We start from the raw sequence: 14120 nt of genomic DNA on the forward strand, positions 1-14120 counted from the left end.
TAAGTAATCAGTAGTGCAATTAAACCTTGTTTTGTTGCTCTGTTTTGATTTAGATTGAATTTATATCACTTGTCTTAAAACTTTTTTGATTTACCCTCGTATAGATACACATTTTACATGCATATATACACACATTTATATATATATATATATATATATATATATATATATATATATATATATATTCCTTTTTAACACAACATAAATGTATATCCTCATATGAGTGCAAAATTATAAAATCATTAATATTTGTCCGAACTTTTCCTTTCGCGTATTATAATTTATCCGTAATTCTCAACGCCTATCTCTCTCAGCTGCCCCAAATCAGCGGTGCTTTTCATTTGTCATGACCAACACTGGGCTTATATACAAGATAATGTCTTATCCATATTAACAAACCTTGTGTAAATTACTGTTTTTCTTTTTCCTCTTTTTTCTTGGATTATGTCATCCGGAAGAATTGCCAAAATTAACATCGCTTGTATACGTCACGATTAACATTGCCCTTGGTTTACATCAATCTTTCCATTGCATGCGACTTTGTAATAAAAGATATAATTCTTGCTGGTTTGTTGTTTCGATGGTCAGTTTTTGTTTACTTATTAATTTTGTTTATTGATGTTTCTATTTCTTCCGCTTTGTATTTTTCTTTTTCATACTGTGTAACCTTTTTTTATTTCTATTCTTAGGAAATTGTTATGGTTTTCTATTCAGTGATATTTTTTCTTTTTAATTTGCTTCGTTCCGGTTATTTTAGTACTGTCCATTTTTTTCATTATGTTGTTCTGCCATAGCATTCCTTTTTTTTCTTTCGTTCTAATTTTTTTATATATTTTTTCTTATTTCATTGTGTTGTTCAGTCATGGCTTTCGTGTTTGTGTCAGACAGCCATAGCGTTTGTCTTTCTAATTGTCTAGTATATTTCCTTTTTCTTTTTTGTTACATGGAAGTCACCACTTATCAAGGCCGGGAGGTCACTCGTGGATACCGGTTATTGCGTGTACAGTAATCAATAGGATAACATCCTAGTAATCATTAGTAACGGAGATTTGATAGTCTCTTATTAAAGGTGGAAGTTTCATCAGGAATTTGTTTATGTTGGACTTGAAGACATCAACGTTCTAGTCAGGTGGGAAACAGGCAAACGGAATAGAGTGACACAGGCGTGCACGTCTAAGAAAGAAGCTTTGTTCATTGAAGCTACGTTTTGATTGAGGCACAAATAAAAGGTGGGATAAATTATTGACAGTGGTTTCAGTTAGACAGGTGTTTTTCATTAACGATTTGTGAGAGGGGACCAGAGATTGGATATCAGACGAGCACTGGTCATATAAATAACGATACAACAAAGATAGACTTCCACTATCATTGTTTTGTGGGATCACTTCTTTCTTCTATCAACTTTTCTTAGTAATTTTGTCCTCTTTCTTTTTCTTTCTTTATTGTTTCGTTTTGCCATATTTGCCATATTTTCTATTTTCCGGCTTTATTTACGTTTTTTTTTTCGTTTATTCATGGTTTCATTTAGCTATAGCGTTACTCTTTCTAATTTTCTGTATTTTATTATCCTTTTTTACAAACTGTTGTTAGACCATGTTTTTCCGTCTTTTAAAGAGTCACTCTCTACGTGAACGATTTTGGTCTTAAATTATTTTTGTTTGTTCCATTTTTCTTTCTTTCCTTCATCCCTTCATTTTTTACGGTCTCATCTTTCTTTTCCCTTCGTTCTTCATTCGTTCTGCAATGACGTTTTTATATTTTTGTTAGTTATTTAATTGCTATATCTCTCATCCCCTCTTTTATTATGTATGCTTCTTTCTACTTTGAATTATATATATTTCCATTTTTTCTTTTTTATATGCTTTCAATATTTTGTCTGTTTTCTTTACTCTTATTCCTTCATCCACTCTTTTCTATGCACTCTCCTTCACATCTGATTCTTTTTTTTTTCTCTATTATTAACCCATTCCTCGCTTCATTTTTTTTTAAATTGCGACCCTTTTATCCATCATTCATTTATTTTCCTCATTAGAGCATTTCCCTTGAGAATTTGCCATCAAAAAGCAACCCCACACATCCACCACGCCATCTGTTAATTTAAATATCAAGAAAATACATTTCCCCTTTATTCCACTTTTCTAAACCTAATCAATACAAATGTAGAATAAAAAAGACAGTATGAACTTTAATGAACATACTTAATGTAAATTCAAACGAACCCGTAAGTGGAAAATCACAGTAAAAAAAAACACGACCTTTATTAAGATGCGTCTTTTATATCTACGCGTTTCTTGATGGAAATGTTATTTACCGACAATAAAACTACAACACGTACAAGTTGAGAAGAGAATTACATCTTGTGTATGTCGTGGAGTGTCATGGTTGCTGTTATGTTTGCCGTTCATTTTCGTCGCCAACTGTTATGTTTGCAGGTTGAACCAAATAACGTATAAGGCAATACAAATGACGACTCAAAAAACAAAGGTAGATCAATAAGAAGTGTAATAGGAGAAGTATACTTACAGTATATTTACATAATGATTGTCAGGTAATAGTCTTGGCTGGAGAAAATATCTGCTCTCGGCTTGGCCTTCGGTGGCTTCTGGTTAACACACACTCAGACTAACCGAGTCTTGCTATTTATGTGTAATATTATGCACATACGTAAATGAGTGGGTGCCACCCCTACAGTTGCCAATCTAAAAGACTAAAATAAGGTGTATATTTATGTTTTTGTATTAAATCTTTACTTCAAACAAGGCACAGGGACACTTTGTCGTGAGGGGCTTCTATTTTGGACAAGATATGCAAAGATACAATTTATGCAGTTAGACAGCAGGATGTATGTTTGCATTATACTTGAAATTCCGCATGTAAGCGCAGTCAGGGAAGCAAGGGTCTGGGAGGGGAATTCTAAATTGCAGGCGCCAGAGTGAAAAAACTATTCGAGTAGACGGTTTTCCGATATCTAGGAATCTCTACAATGTAGGAGTAGATTTTGCTGATTGCCTTGTTAGTCGAGTGTAATGTCGTCTAGGAGGTACTATACATGTATAAGAGATATATCGAAAATCCGGAGTTCACAAGGGAAGTGATGAAGATGTAGTTCTCGAACTTCGGATTTTATTTGATAACAGCCTGGGTGGCTGGCGTTGCCCGGCTGGTTGGAGGTGTGTGTGTAAAGCAAAACACGAACTAGTAATAGGCAGGCAGGTTCGAAACATTCCGTGGAGGAAAAGGTGAAAAAACGTGATGCGTTCGTTGTTGTGCCCATCGCCCAAACGGAAGTAGCATAGGTTTAAAGGCTAGGTAATTGAACAGAGGGGATGACCTTCCAAAAGATCGACGAAAAAAGGACCCCTCCTTGTAAAAAAGTACCCAGTAGAGAGTGAAATAATTAATGTTTTTACCCATCTTTTTTTTGATCTGTCGTCGGAAGTGTTGTGCGTAAACATCATACCGATCCCGTGAAAATCCCTTATATCTATCTATTTTTAGGCAGACATACAAACATACATACGCACATACATTTAAACAGACAGGTGAGATGTATATTATAGATGCTTTTCACCTCTACAATACATATTTAAGACTTGCATAGTACAAAAAAACATTTATTTCAATGGTACGTCAGACAAAATAGCGAATATTTTTATTTTGACCTCAAGAGTGGTAGACGAAAGGGAATCTTATTTACAATTTAGCAAGGAAAATTAATTACATTTTATTTAAGTTATGTAAACTAAACCCAATGAGCTTTCTATTTTCTTACCTTCACCTAGAGACAAGCCACATTTTCACTTGAACGTAAGGAGTTACTAATACGGAACACGCCTAAAAATATAAATATGTTGGTTTATGTTGCATTTGGACAATTCTGCATATAAGTACAGTTTGGGTAATAAGTAGCAGGAAGGGAATTCCTAAGTCTAACCGATCTAGGAAGGAAATATCTACGTCGATGGAGCTACAAGTGCAATGAGTTTTTCAGAGAACATCTCATTAAAATACTTGGAAAACGGGCACAGGAATGCAACATTATTGCGATAGGACAGGGGTTGGAGCCTAGATAACAAAGTGGGGCCTATTTGATTGGAGACCGTTTTGTGGACGCTATAAAAGAGACGTATGGTAGATTCACAAGCCCAGATGTGATCACAATACTTCATAGACTCTGTTCCGTCTGGCCGCTTCCCACCGGACTACTACTTGGATGTGTTAAAGTCCAATGTTAACAAATTCCTAATGAACCGCCCCCTTAAGTAAAACTTCATCAAACTCAACAGTAACGTAATGTACTTGCAATAAACTTTATCCCTAAGTGGCTTTCGAGCCTTGATACGTGGTGATCACTGTGTAAAAAAAATGGACGGGCGAGTGGTGGACTTGTAGCGGTACAGAATGTTATCAGGTGTAAGTAGTTTCTAGCACGATATAGGGAGCCCACTTTCCATGCCGCTGTCTTCGCAATGTTCTCAATATATTTGTTCCAGTTCACATTTCTTACTAATTCTAAGCCGAGGAGTTTGAAGGAAGAATTTTCAGGTAGAAAGTTATTTATCAAGTATTTCGGTTGTTTATTGAACGTGATAATCTGATGTTTAAGCTGATTTTTCCTGAGCATCAAAATCAAGAGAAACGATGTCATTTCTAAAATGTACCTTTTTCTCCTGGCAGGAATAAGTCATTTGCCTCCTGTTCTTCTGGAAAGCACACTTTCCCAGGCTTTTTTTTTTTCTCTCTTGGAGAAGGTGTTAGTTTGTTGCTAATACGCGGCGGCGCTTACACTGGAAAATTCCGTCGGGGTTACCTTGTAAATTTTGACAAGCTGAGTGCTCCATCTCTCATGATATTAAAAAACACTTTCGGCCTTTAGTGTTACAAATTCTCGCTGTAAGAGGGTTATAAGTACAGTGCAATCCACATCTCCGAAGCCTCTGCTCAGTCTCAAAAGATCAATGACACACCTTGTAGGGGAAACTGCGCCTGTAATTGTGAGGCAAGGGTCGCGCAATCGTCAACAACACCTTATCTGAATCGGCACTGTTTGAGTGCAGTGGCAAGGAAAATTCAGGACAACTTGAAACAATGCCGAGATAAGCGGAGAGCACATAGAGTACCTAGAAGTTCCAAATGGTCACCCATTTAGTTCTGGCCAGGTTCAACGTTGCTTAACTTCGGTGATCAAGCGGGTACCGGTGTGTCAACGTGATTATGCCGTACATCTAAGATGTAACAAGGCCGGTAGCCATTAGTCGCATGCTCTCGTGTAATGAACGAATGCGTGAATGTAGGATAGACATGAAATTCTTAAAGATAAACTAAAATGACCGAAAAATGGGCTGAAATGACTTAAATAAATAAAAGGGTAAATGCCTTAGAATGACTTTAATGAACATAACAATGAATTGAATAGCCTTAAGAATGACTTGAATGCTTAAAAATAATTGGAATCCTTCAAAAACCACTTGAATGATTCGGAGAATGACATGAATTGCTTTGAGGCTGGTTGGTTATAAAGTGGGTGATCATTTTACATTGTATTAATACAGAAAAGTGATCTCTCCCTTTATATCAAAAATTACAAACATAAGTACAGCATGTAGTAAGAACAGATACTACACTTTGATCTTGGCCAAAAGGCCAAGAAAAGGGTATTTATTTGCTCCCCCACCGAGCAAATTAGGTACAAGACCGATTTTTAAAGTGAGGAGTGAAGGGGAAATTAGGATCAACTCTTCGGGGCGTCGAGGAGCTGGATAGTTACAATTGGTATGTAGGGTTGCCCCTACATTGACCAAGGTCTTACATGTGGGGGTGCCCCCACATATTGTCTTTGCTTGCAGTATCTGTTCAGACAGATACTGCAGTTTGATCTTGGCCAAAAGGCCAGGAAAAGGGCATTTATTTGCTCCCCCACCAACAAATTAGGCACAAGGCCGATTTTTAATGTGAGGAGTGAAGGGGAAACGGGGGTCAACTCCCCGGGGAGGAGAGGAGCTAGGTAGTGACAATTGGTACGAAGGGTTGCCCCTGCATTGACCAAGATTTTATATGTGGGATTGCCCCCACATAGGGTCTTTGCTTGCAGTATCTGCCGGAACAAATACTACACTTTGGTCTTAGCTCAAAATACAAGAAAAGCTTTAAAAAGCTAAGATGAGCATGTATTAACAACAGACCTTTGAACACAAAGCACAAATGTTACAGACAGACCGACCAACCGACGTAGTGACTTATAGAGTCGCTTGCACGCGACTAAAACAGATTAAACATTATATTTTAAACATAGAAAAAATGTTTATCCACGTTACATATCTAGAAATGTTAGAATGTGTGTGTGAGGATGATTCTTAGATAATATGCTTATTATTTTTTTATCTACAGACTTGAAATTTTATATATAAGGTATTCAGACAACGTGGAAAACTCTTTAATCAGTTTTAATCTGGGGAAAAAGGGCGCGAAGAGGTCAAAATCGGATAATTTGTATGTAGTGTTTTTATTTTTTTTTACACAGTGATCACCACTTATCAAGGTCTGGAAGCCACTCAAGGATAAGGGTTATTGCAAGTACATTACGTTCGTGTGGATATTTGATTAAGTGTTTACTTAAGGGGGCCGTTCATTAGGAATTTGTTAACGTTGGACTTGAAGAAATCCAAGTTATAGTCCGGTGGGAAGCACGAAGACGGAACAGAGTTCCACAGGCGTGTAGTTCTAAGAAAGAAGATTTATTCACGGAATCCACATTTTGATTTAGGCACAGGTAAAGATTGGGGGAAATTTTTCACAGTGGATTCAGCTAGACGGGTGTTTTTCGTGAAAAGATTGGCGAGGGGGGGCAGAGGTTGGTTATCGGATCTGTAATTGTACACTGATTCACGAATGGGCATGTGTGGATCATGCATATAGCATATACTTTAAATTAAAATAAAGTAGATTTGAATACACTTTTAAATGTCCGTGTAAAGCTAGGCTAAATGTTATTGTACTTACTGTCTTTAGGTTTTCGTTTTGATCTAAGAGAATTTTTTACTTACAAGAAGTAACCTGTTTAGATAAAGCATAATCCTCGCACAAGATTATCTGTTTTCTTTTCTTTTTTCTCTTTTTTTTAAGGAGGTATCGTTACGTTTTATACATAGCGTGTTTATTTTATAATAATTAAGAATGCTGCATAAATCAAAATATAATATTTATGCATATTTAACGAGTGGGCAACGCCGGGCGGCCTACTAGTTTTAAAATAAAGTATGGCTGAGAGACAAGAATACTATTTATCTGTTATCAGTTAAAATACTATTATAAACTACATCGTGATGGACAAACAAATAAGAATTAAAACTTAGTTTGTGAAAAGTAAAATGATTATTAAAAAATAAACATGTGAGATAGATAGGTTATTTTAAATCTTAGAAAACAAAGAGAAATAAAATTAACATTTAATTAATGAATAAATCATGGATTAAATGACGTAATGAAAGAGTAAAATGTAATGTAACAATTAACATATACAAAATAGAAAAGATAATCAAAGTAAGAGTAAAATAAAAATAATAATAAATAAAAGAAACATAGTAGAAATAATAGGTACGAAAATAAATAATGAACTTACGAAAAATCTAACCATCCTTGATATATAATTTATTAACGCACAGTAACAGGATAAAACTTACTCTAAAAAAATGTAGCCGAAACTCGTCATTAAGCAAGCGAACGCCGGGAGATACTGTGTTTTTACGGAAACCCTTTACATTGTAGGCTTGTGTATACTTTTAAAATCTTCTGAAAGATAGGCTAGTCGTTATTGTACTAACCCACTGCCTTTAAGTTTCGATTTTAATCTCAGAGTATTTTTTATCTACATGAAGTACATTGTTTAGAAAACAGCATCATGTTTTTCAGCTGCTTTCACATTTAACGACATACGTTTCGGCTTGTAGTTACTGTCGTTTATCAGCATAGAAAACGAACCGTTTGACGGCCTACTTTATCTATAATTTTTTCTCGTAGATTTGTATGTAACCGTTTTTATCATTTTGTTTTCATGCATTAATTTCTTTCATTTCTGACTTCATTCACCCGTAACCTCTTATATATGTACTCCTGTTTTTGTTGTTTTTTGTAACGTGTAATTTAATTTCGTCTTGATGATAATAGGAGGGAATACGCTCGGTGTCAGGGCTTCTCTCTTATTTGACTTGTTTGCGTATAGGCTCACTCACTGATGCGAAGCCGGATTATTTTATTTGCATTTAAATGAACTACTCAATGCAATAACAATCAAGCATAATTAAAAATGCCAAGATTTTCGAATATTTTTTCTCTTCCTGCTGAACAGTGTACATTGAGACCACTGAATGGTTCAAAACTGCAATTGAAGCACATGTCCCCATGCGGAAATTCTATAGCAAGCCGGGCTCTTCCCAATGGTTTACTTCTGATTGCGCAATTGTCATTGCTCAAAGGCAGCATGCATACCGCAGATTTAACCAACATAAGTCTAGTTCAAACAGACAGAAGTATATAGCAGCTAGAAGAAACGTTAAGAAAGAAATAGAGAAAGTTAAGAGATAATTTACTGAAAACACTAAAAAACGCGTCGAAACACAAAAATTAGGAACTCGTGACTTCTGGAAAATCTACAACAGTGTAGTAAATAATGGGCAATCAACAATTTCCCCTCTAACCAAGAATCACGAGGTTGTTTTCTCATCAACCGGCAAGGCTTATATGCTTGCCAGTCGGTTTGCCTCAAACTCCACACTGAACCCTTCCAACCACCCCTGCCTTACTTTCCTTTGCGGACAGAGCCACGCTAGACGATCTAAAAATCCCCCCTGGTCAGGTGCATGCTATCATAAAAGCTCTAGATACTTCTAACGCATGTGGACCCGATCTGTGCTATTAAAAAAGTGCTTAGCCGAAGTAGCTCCAGTTCTCTCCAAACTCTATAACAAATGCCTTAATGGGTCTTGCTTTCCGGGTTTTTGGAAAACTGCTTCTGTGGTACTAGTATTCAAGAAGTCTGGCGAAAGAACTGACCCATCGAATTATCGCCCCATTAGAATCCTCCCACTTTTCGCCAAAATATTAGAGAGCCTACTTAACTATGCTCTAGTCCGTCTCCTTACTGATGCTAACCTTCTGACTGACAAACAATATGGATTTAGACAAGCGCTTTCCACAGCTAACATCCTCACTGTAATCTCTGAACGTATATACCATGTACTGGACAAAGCGGGGGAGGTCAGAGCGGTTGCTCTAGATATATCCCAGGCTTTTGACAGGGTATGGCATGAGGGTCTCCTCAAGAAAATTGATCATACGTTATCACTAGTAGAATACTTAACATAATTACATCCTTCTTAGATAAGAGAAAAATCCAGGTTGTCATCGACGGCCGTACATCTAAACAATATGATATAAATGCGGGAGTATCTCAGGAGTCTATCATTGGACCTCTATTGTTCCTAATATTCATTAATGACCTCCCCGACAAAATTGCCCGTGAGATGGGTATATATACTGATGACACCAGACCCTATAACAGGCATGACAGGAAAACAAATGACCACATATCTAAAGAAATGGCAAACACACTAGAGGATGACTTTAAATCTGTAGTGGAACGGGGAAAAAATGGATGGTCACAATCAATGCTGCCAAGACTAAACAAGTTTCCTTCAATAATTACAAGAAACCTTCTCTGCCACCGATAGCAATGGCCATTGACTCTTTAGCTGAGAGAAGATCTTTCAAACTGCTTGGCCTAACGTTCACAGGAGACATTAGTTGGAACCATAAAATAGAAATCATTGCCAGGACCGCTGCGAAGAAGGTAGGCTCTCTCTACCGTGCTAGAAAACTACTGACACCTGAAAGTATCGTGTATCTCTATAAGGCCACCATTCTCCCATTTATAGCGTATTGCTGTCATATTTGCGCTGGTGCATCTGCTAATAGTCTCTCGCTCCTAGACAAGGTTCAAAAGAGAGTCGCCAATCTGATAGGCCCTGAACTGGCATCTAAGCTTCAGCCTCTGTCCCATCGACGAAACGTTGCACCCCTCTGCCTTTTCTACAAGTATTTTAATGGTAAATGCTCTGGCGCACTGCAGACAGTTGTGCCCCCACGACGTAGACATCGTCGACAAACCCGACAGGCAGCTAAATCCCACCACCACACAGTAGAGATCACTAGATGTAAAATATCTTTCTACTCCAGTAGTTTCTTCCACCGAACCGCTAGACTTTGGAATTCCATTCCAGGTCCCTGCTTTCTCAACTGTACTGACAGGCAGAAGTTCAAGTGTAAAGGGAGCATACATCTTGCTGCTCAAATCTCAACATAGTATCCAAGTAGTTGTTGCCGCTTAGATTATCCCCCTACACCAAAGTGTTTGGGGTAAAAATGTAATTAAAAAAAAAAGATTTACCTCCAAATGAACTACAAAAGGCGTGGGACGGTTTTAATCAAATTTCATACGAAGTAAATTAATAAGTGTTCTTAGCTGAGTTTTGTATGCGAATCTCTTCGATTGGCATAGGTAATTTCTACTTGAAAAATCCGGGGAAATGAATAGATTTTGACAATAGTTGACAGCTTATGTAGCCTACCTTTACAAGTGCTTTTGAGAAGTTCAATAAGGCCCAAATATATAACGTCAAGCGTTGGTTCTTTCATATGGCAGGGAAATGAATGCTTCTGCTTAAATCACAATTGCATCATGATACTTGACTTTTTCGTCTTAAACTTAAATTGAATTCAGTAAAACCGCATGTCCAGTAAAGCAGGCATATAAAATCAAAAGTGTAGTCTTTTATATAACAGGCGCTCGTTTGAAACGACTGCTTCTATTTATAGCACAATAGCAGTAATATACTTGATTTTTGCATTTTACTAATTAATCAAGCGGTTGGTATTTTATAATTTCAAATATTCCTTCAGAAACGTCACCAAAAACCAAATATACAATAAATAAATAAATAAATGTTCCCATAGGCTATAATACATTTTTACTCGACAGTGGTCTACTGACATCTTTGACGTCTAGATAATCGCTCAAAATACAAAATTAAATAAAATACATAAACAAAAGATAAAGTGGTAAAACAAAATAAAAAGAAAACAAATCTAGTATAAATAAATTTCAAAGTCGAGATAAGTTACGCCTCTCTTAAGCTGGATGAGATTTTTGCATGTGTTTAATTTTTTTAAGCCATTATACAGTCCAAAAACAAATAATGGACATGAGAGGGTCATATCTTTGAAATCTTGATAATCCCTTACATCAGAAAATTAAATAAATTACTAAACACTTGGAAGTCTAGAAAATCGCTCAAAAATTACAAAATTAAATTAACTGCTGGTTTCATCAAGTTTCATATTAGAAAGGGGGGGTGAATATTGTTATGTATATATTTTTAGGCATAGATATATAGAACAAATAGTTAAACAAATATATGTCGCATTTAATATTTTTATTCGAATTGCAGAATCATAGCCACTTGCTGTTTCTGCATACTACATATTTAAGAACAGTGCCATACATTTATTACCTTTTTGTGAAATTTGCAAGCCGTTTCGGAACGTATGTGGAAAGTAACTCACATAAATAGTGGCAGGTATATAATAATAGAGATATGACATGATAAAAAAATAAACAGCCACACGACGAGAGAAATACATAAGAATACACAAGAGTACGAATGTCACGAATAATAGATTGGTTGACAGATAGAACATATAAATGTAATTAAAGACATATTCAGTAATGAGGCGTCGATTAAATAAGCAAGATAGTACTAGTATTTGTTTTTTGTATTTTGTGGAACACACCAGAATACTGACGGACAGAGCATTCGTAGAAATTAAAGTCGCAACAAAGGAAAACGGAAGAGAACACTGGGATTGTTTTATTTTTTTTTTACTTCTTTCTCTTTATGTTTTCCTTCACTTTAATCAGATGTAAATGGTAACTAAGAACGGGTTAAAGTTCATCTGCGTCATTATTTGTTTTTGTCGTTCTTTTATCTCCATGTCTGATTGAATCTTTTTTGTCTTTTATATTTTCGAAAAGGAAACGCTTAAAATCGTACTAACGTTAAAAACTAAAGCAAGAACGATTGAACATTAGAATTTCAAAAAAGTAAAGATATGAAAAACTTTGCAGAAGACAACAAAGACTATAAAACAACAAAAGATATAAAGATTAAAAATGCAGAATTTCTAAACAGAACGACAAACGTCTCTCTCCTCTAAACATATAAAAACAATCTATGAACCTTAGTTTTCTAATCTTGAAGTCTTTTCTTTCTATTCTTAATTAGCGATGTTTGTTTTGAAATGCGGTGCAAATTAATCAAGACTCCCAATCGATTCATTAATATTCCGATGGAAGTTTTCCCACAAATTAATGGCTTCAGTAAAAATAGGTTCCGCCATCTTATGCATTCTTATACTACAGATTTAACTTAAGGAAAACAATAACAAGATGGAGGTGCAGATAACCAGAATGAAACCGTCGTGTTTTCACCTATGTTTGTAGTAATAACCATTCCGAAAGAACTGTGCTCCTGATATCATAATCATCAGCAGACACATATTCTCACTGTTGATGTTTTTTAGAAGGTTTCGCTTGGTGGTAACTCTGTTATTTTTTGGTGTATTTTGTGGAAGTCTGAACCTGGCCAGAATTCTGAAAGACATCCTTTAATAAATTCATGAGAGTAACATGCACTTATCCCATAAGCAATAGTAGTACTATTCTGAAGTAATTCCTAATTTTATTTTGAATGTCGCCCGGACTGTGAATTGACCTAACACCCTTTAGGAGAATTAAAATTGCAAGTGAATTTTGCGAATTTTTTTTATAGACTGCACCCCGCCTACTTTCCTTGAGAATTCGTCGAGATTTATATTTTAGTTCCATACTTTACCAAATTTTATTTCTCTGCAAATGAAATTAATTAAAACAACACTGTTTGATCGATAAGGTGTAAACCATATATACTTAGATGTGATTAGATGCTTGTTAAAATTTGGCAATTTGTACTATACTCGTATACATATGATATACTTTGCTTTTAAGGCGGAAGGAAGATGATCCTAAAGATTCACACAAAAGAAGAATATTATTTTGAGAGGGGGCAGGGATATTATACTATAGATAATAGTATATCTTCCATGCATTCAGTTTGGCATTTCGGCTAAGTGATTACGAGAAGCGAGTCGGGAAATGTAAGGATGCTCACATCCGGAACTCTTTTATATAAGCTCCAAAAGGGCGGAAATTTGAAAGAACTGTTCAAATCAGAATGCTAGATTTCACAAGATCTGAACATGGCTGTCTTATCCGACTGAATAATGTATTAATCTAATTTATAAAACTCACTATGCGTGTCTGTCTGTTCAGAAACTAAACGTTGCAGAGCGCCGCTAGCGGCCTCAAATGGGTGTATTTCTATTGACATGTATTTTGAGTCATGTTTTTTTTAAAGCCTCGTGCATGTTTTACATTCATCTCTGTTGTTTTTAATCACTTTATATATGTGTCACATAAGTATGGTGGTAACGTCACCAACTTTTAATTCTAGTTTTGCTTTAGGTTTCGATTCTAGTTGATGGCAACTTAATACTTTTTTAACTTTATACGTGTATACCGTGTGTTTTTTAAAATTATTTTTAGTCTGTTCATTCGATTTAAAAAAAAAAATGACTCACGATTTATCAAAACTAGGATACTTCGATGATACGAGTTTGAGATGAAATGACTGTATGTCAAAAGATATAAAATAATAAGCCAAAAGGCGAGAAACTAGTTATCCTGGAATGTTGCGGTATTTCAATATTTTAACGGTATATGTATGAAATATGCTCGAATGATGTATAATCTCTGATTCCACTTATTAAATATTTATATAAGGACAGGTTAACTACCACAAACATCTCCTATCTTATGCCAACTGGAATATCCACAATTTCTAATTTCTACTTATATATTGTCCACAATAGCAGGGGAATGCTCTTATTAAACAATGTTATCGTTTTTATGTCTACTGTAAACGGATACCTGTAAAATTATGAAAGGTCTGAGCGTTCTCGGTGTATCTTCT

General features: G+C 35.7%; 1 long non-coding RNA gene and 1 pseudogene across 2 annotated transcripts in view; one reads left to right on the plus strand and one right to left on the minus strand.

Moving 5' to 3' along the window:
- LOC145241551 (uncharacterized) overlaps positions 1 to 14120 on the plus strand; it is a 1723551-nt gene that overhangs the window by 559183 nt on the left and 1150248 nt on the right. The gene's annotated exons all lie outside the window — the stretch shown is intronic.
- Positions 5448 to 5656, minus strand: LOC145241748 (U2 spliceosomal RNA; annotated as a pseudogene).

Source organism: Euprymna scolopes, chromosome 20, assembly GCF_053919585.1.
Source record: "Euprymna scolopes isolate OS-2025 chromosome 20, ASM5391958v1, whole genome shotgun sequence".
NCBI lineage: Eukaryota > Metazoa > Mollusca > Cephalopoda > Sepiida > Sepiolidae > Euprymna > Euprymna scolopes.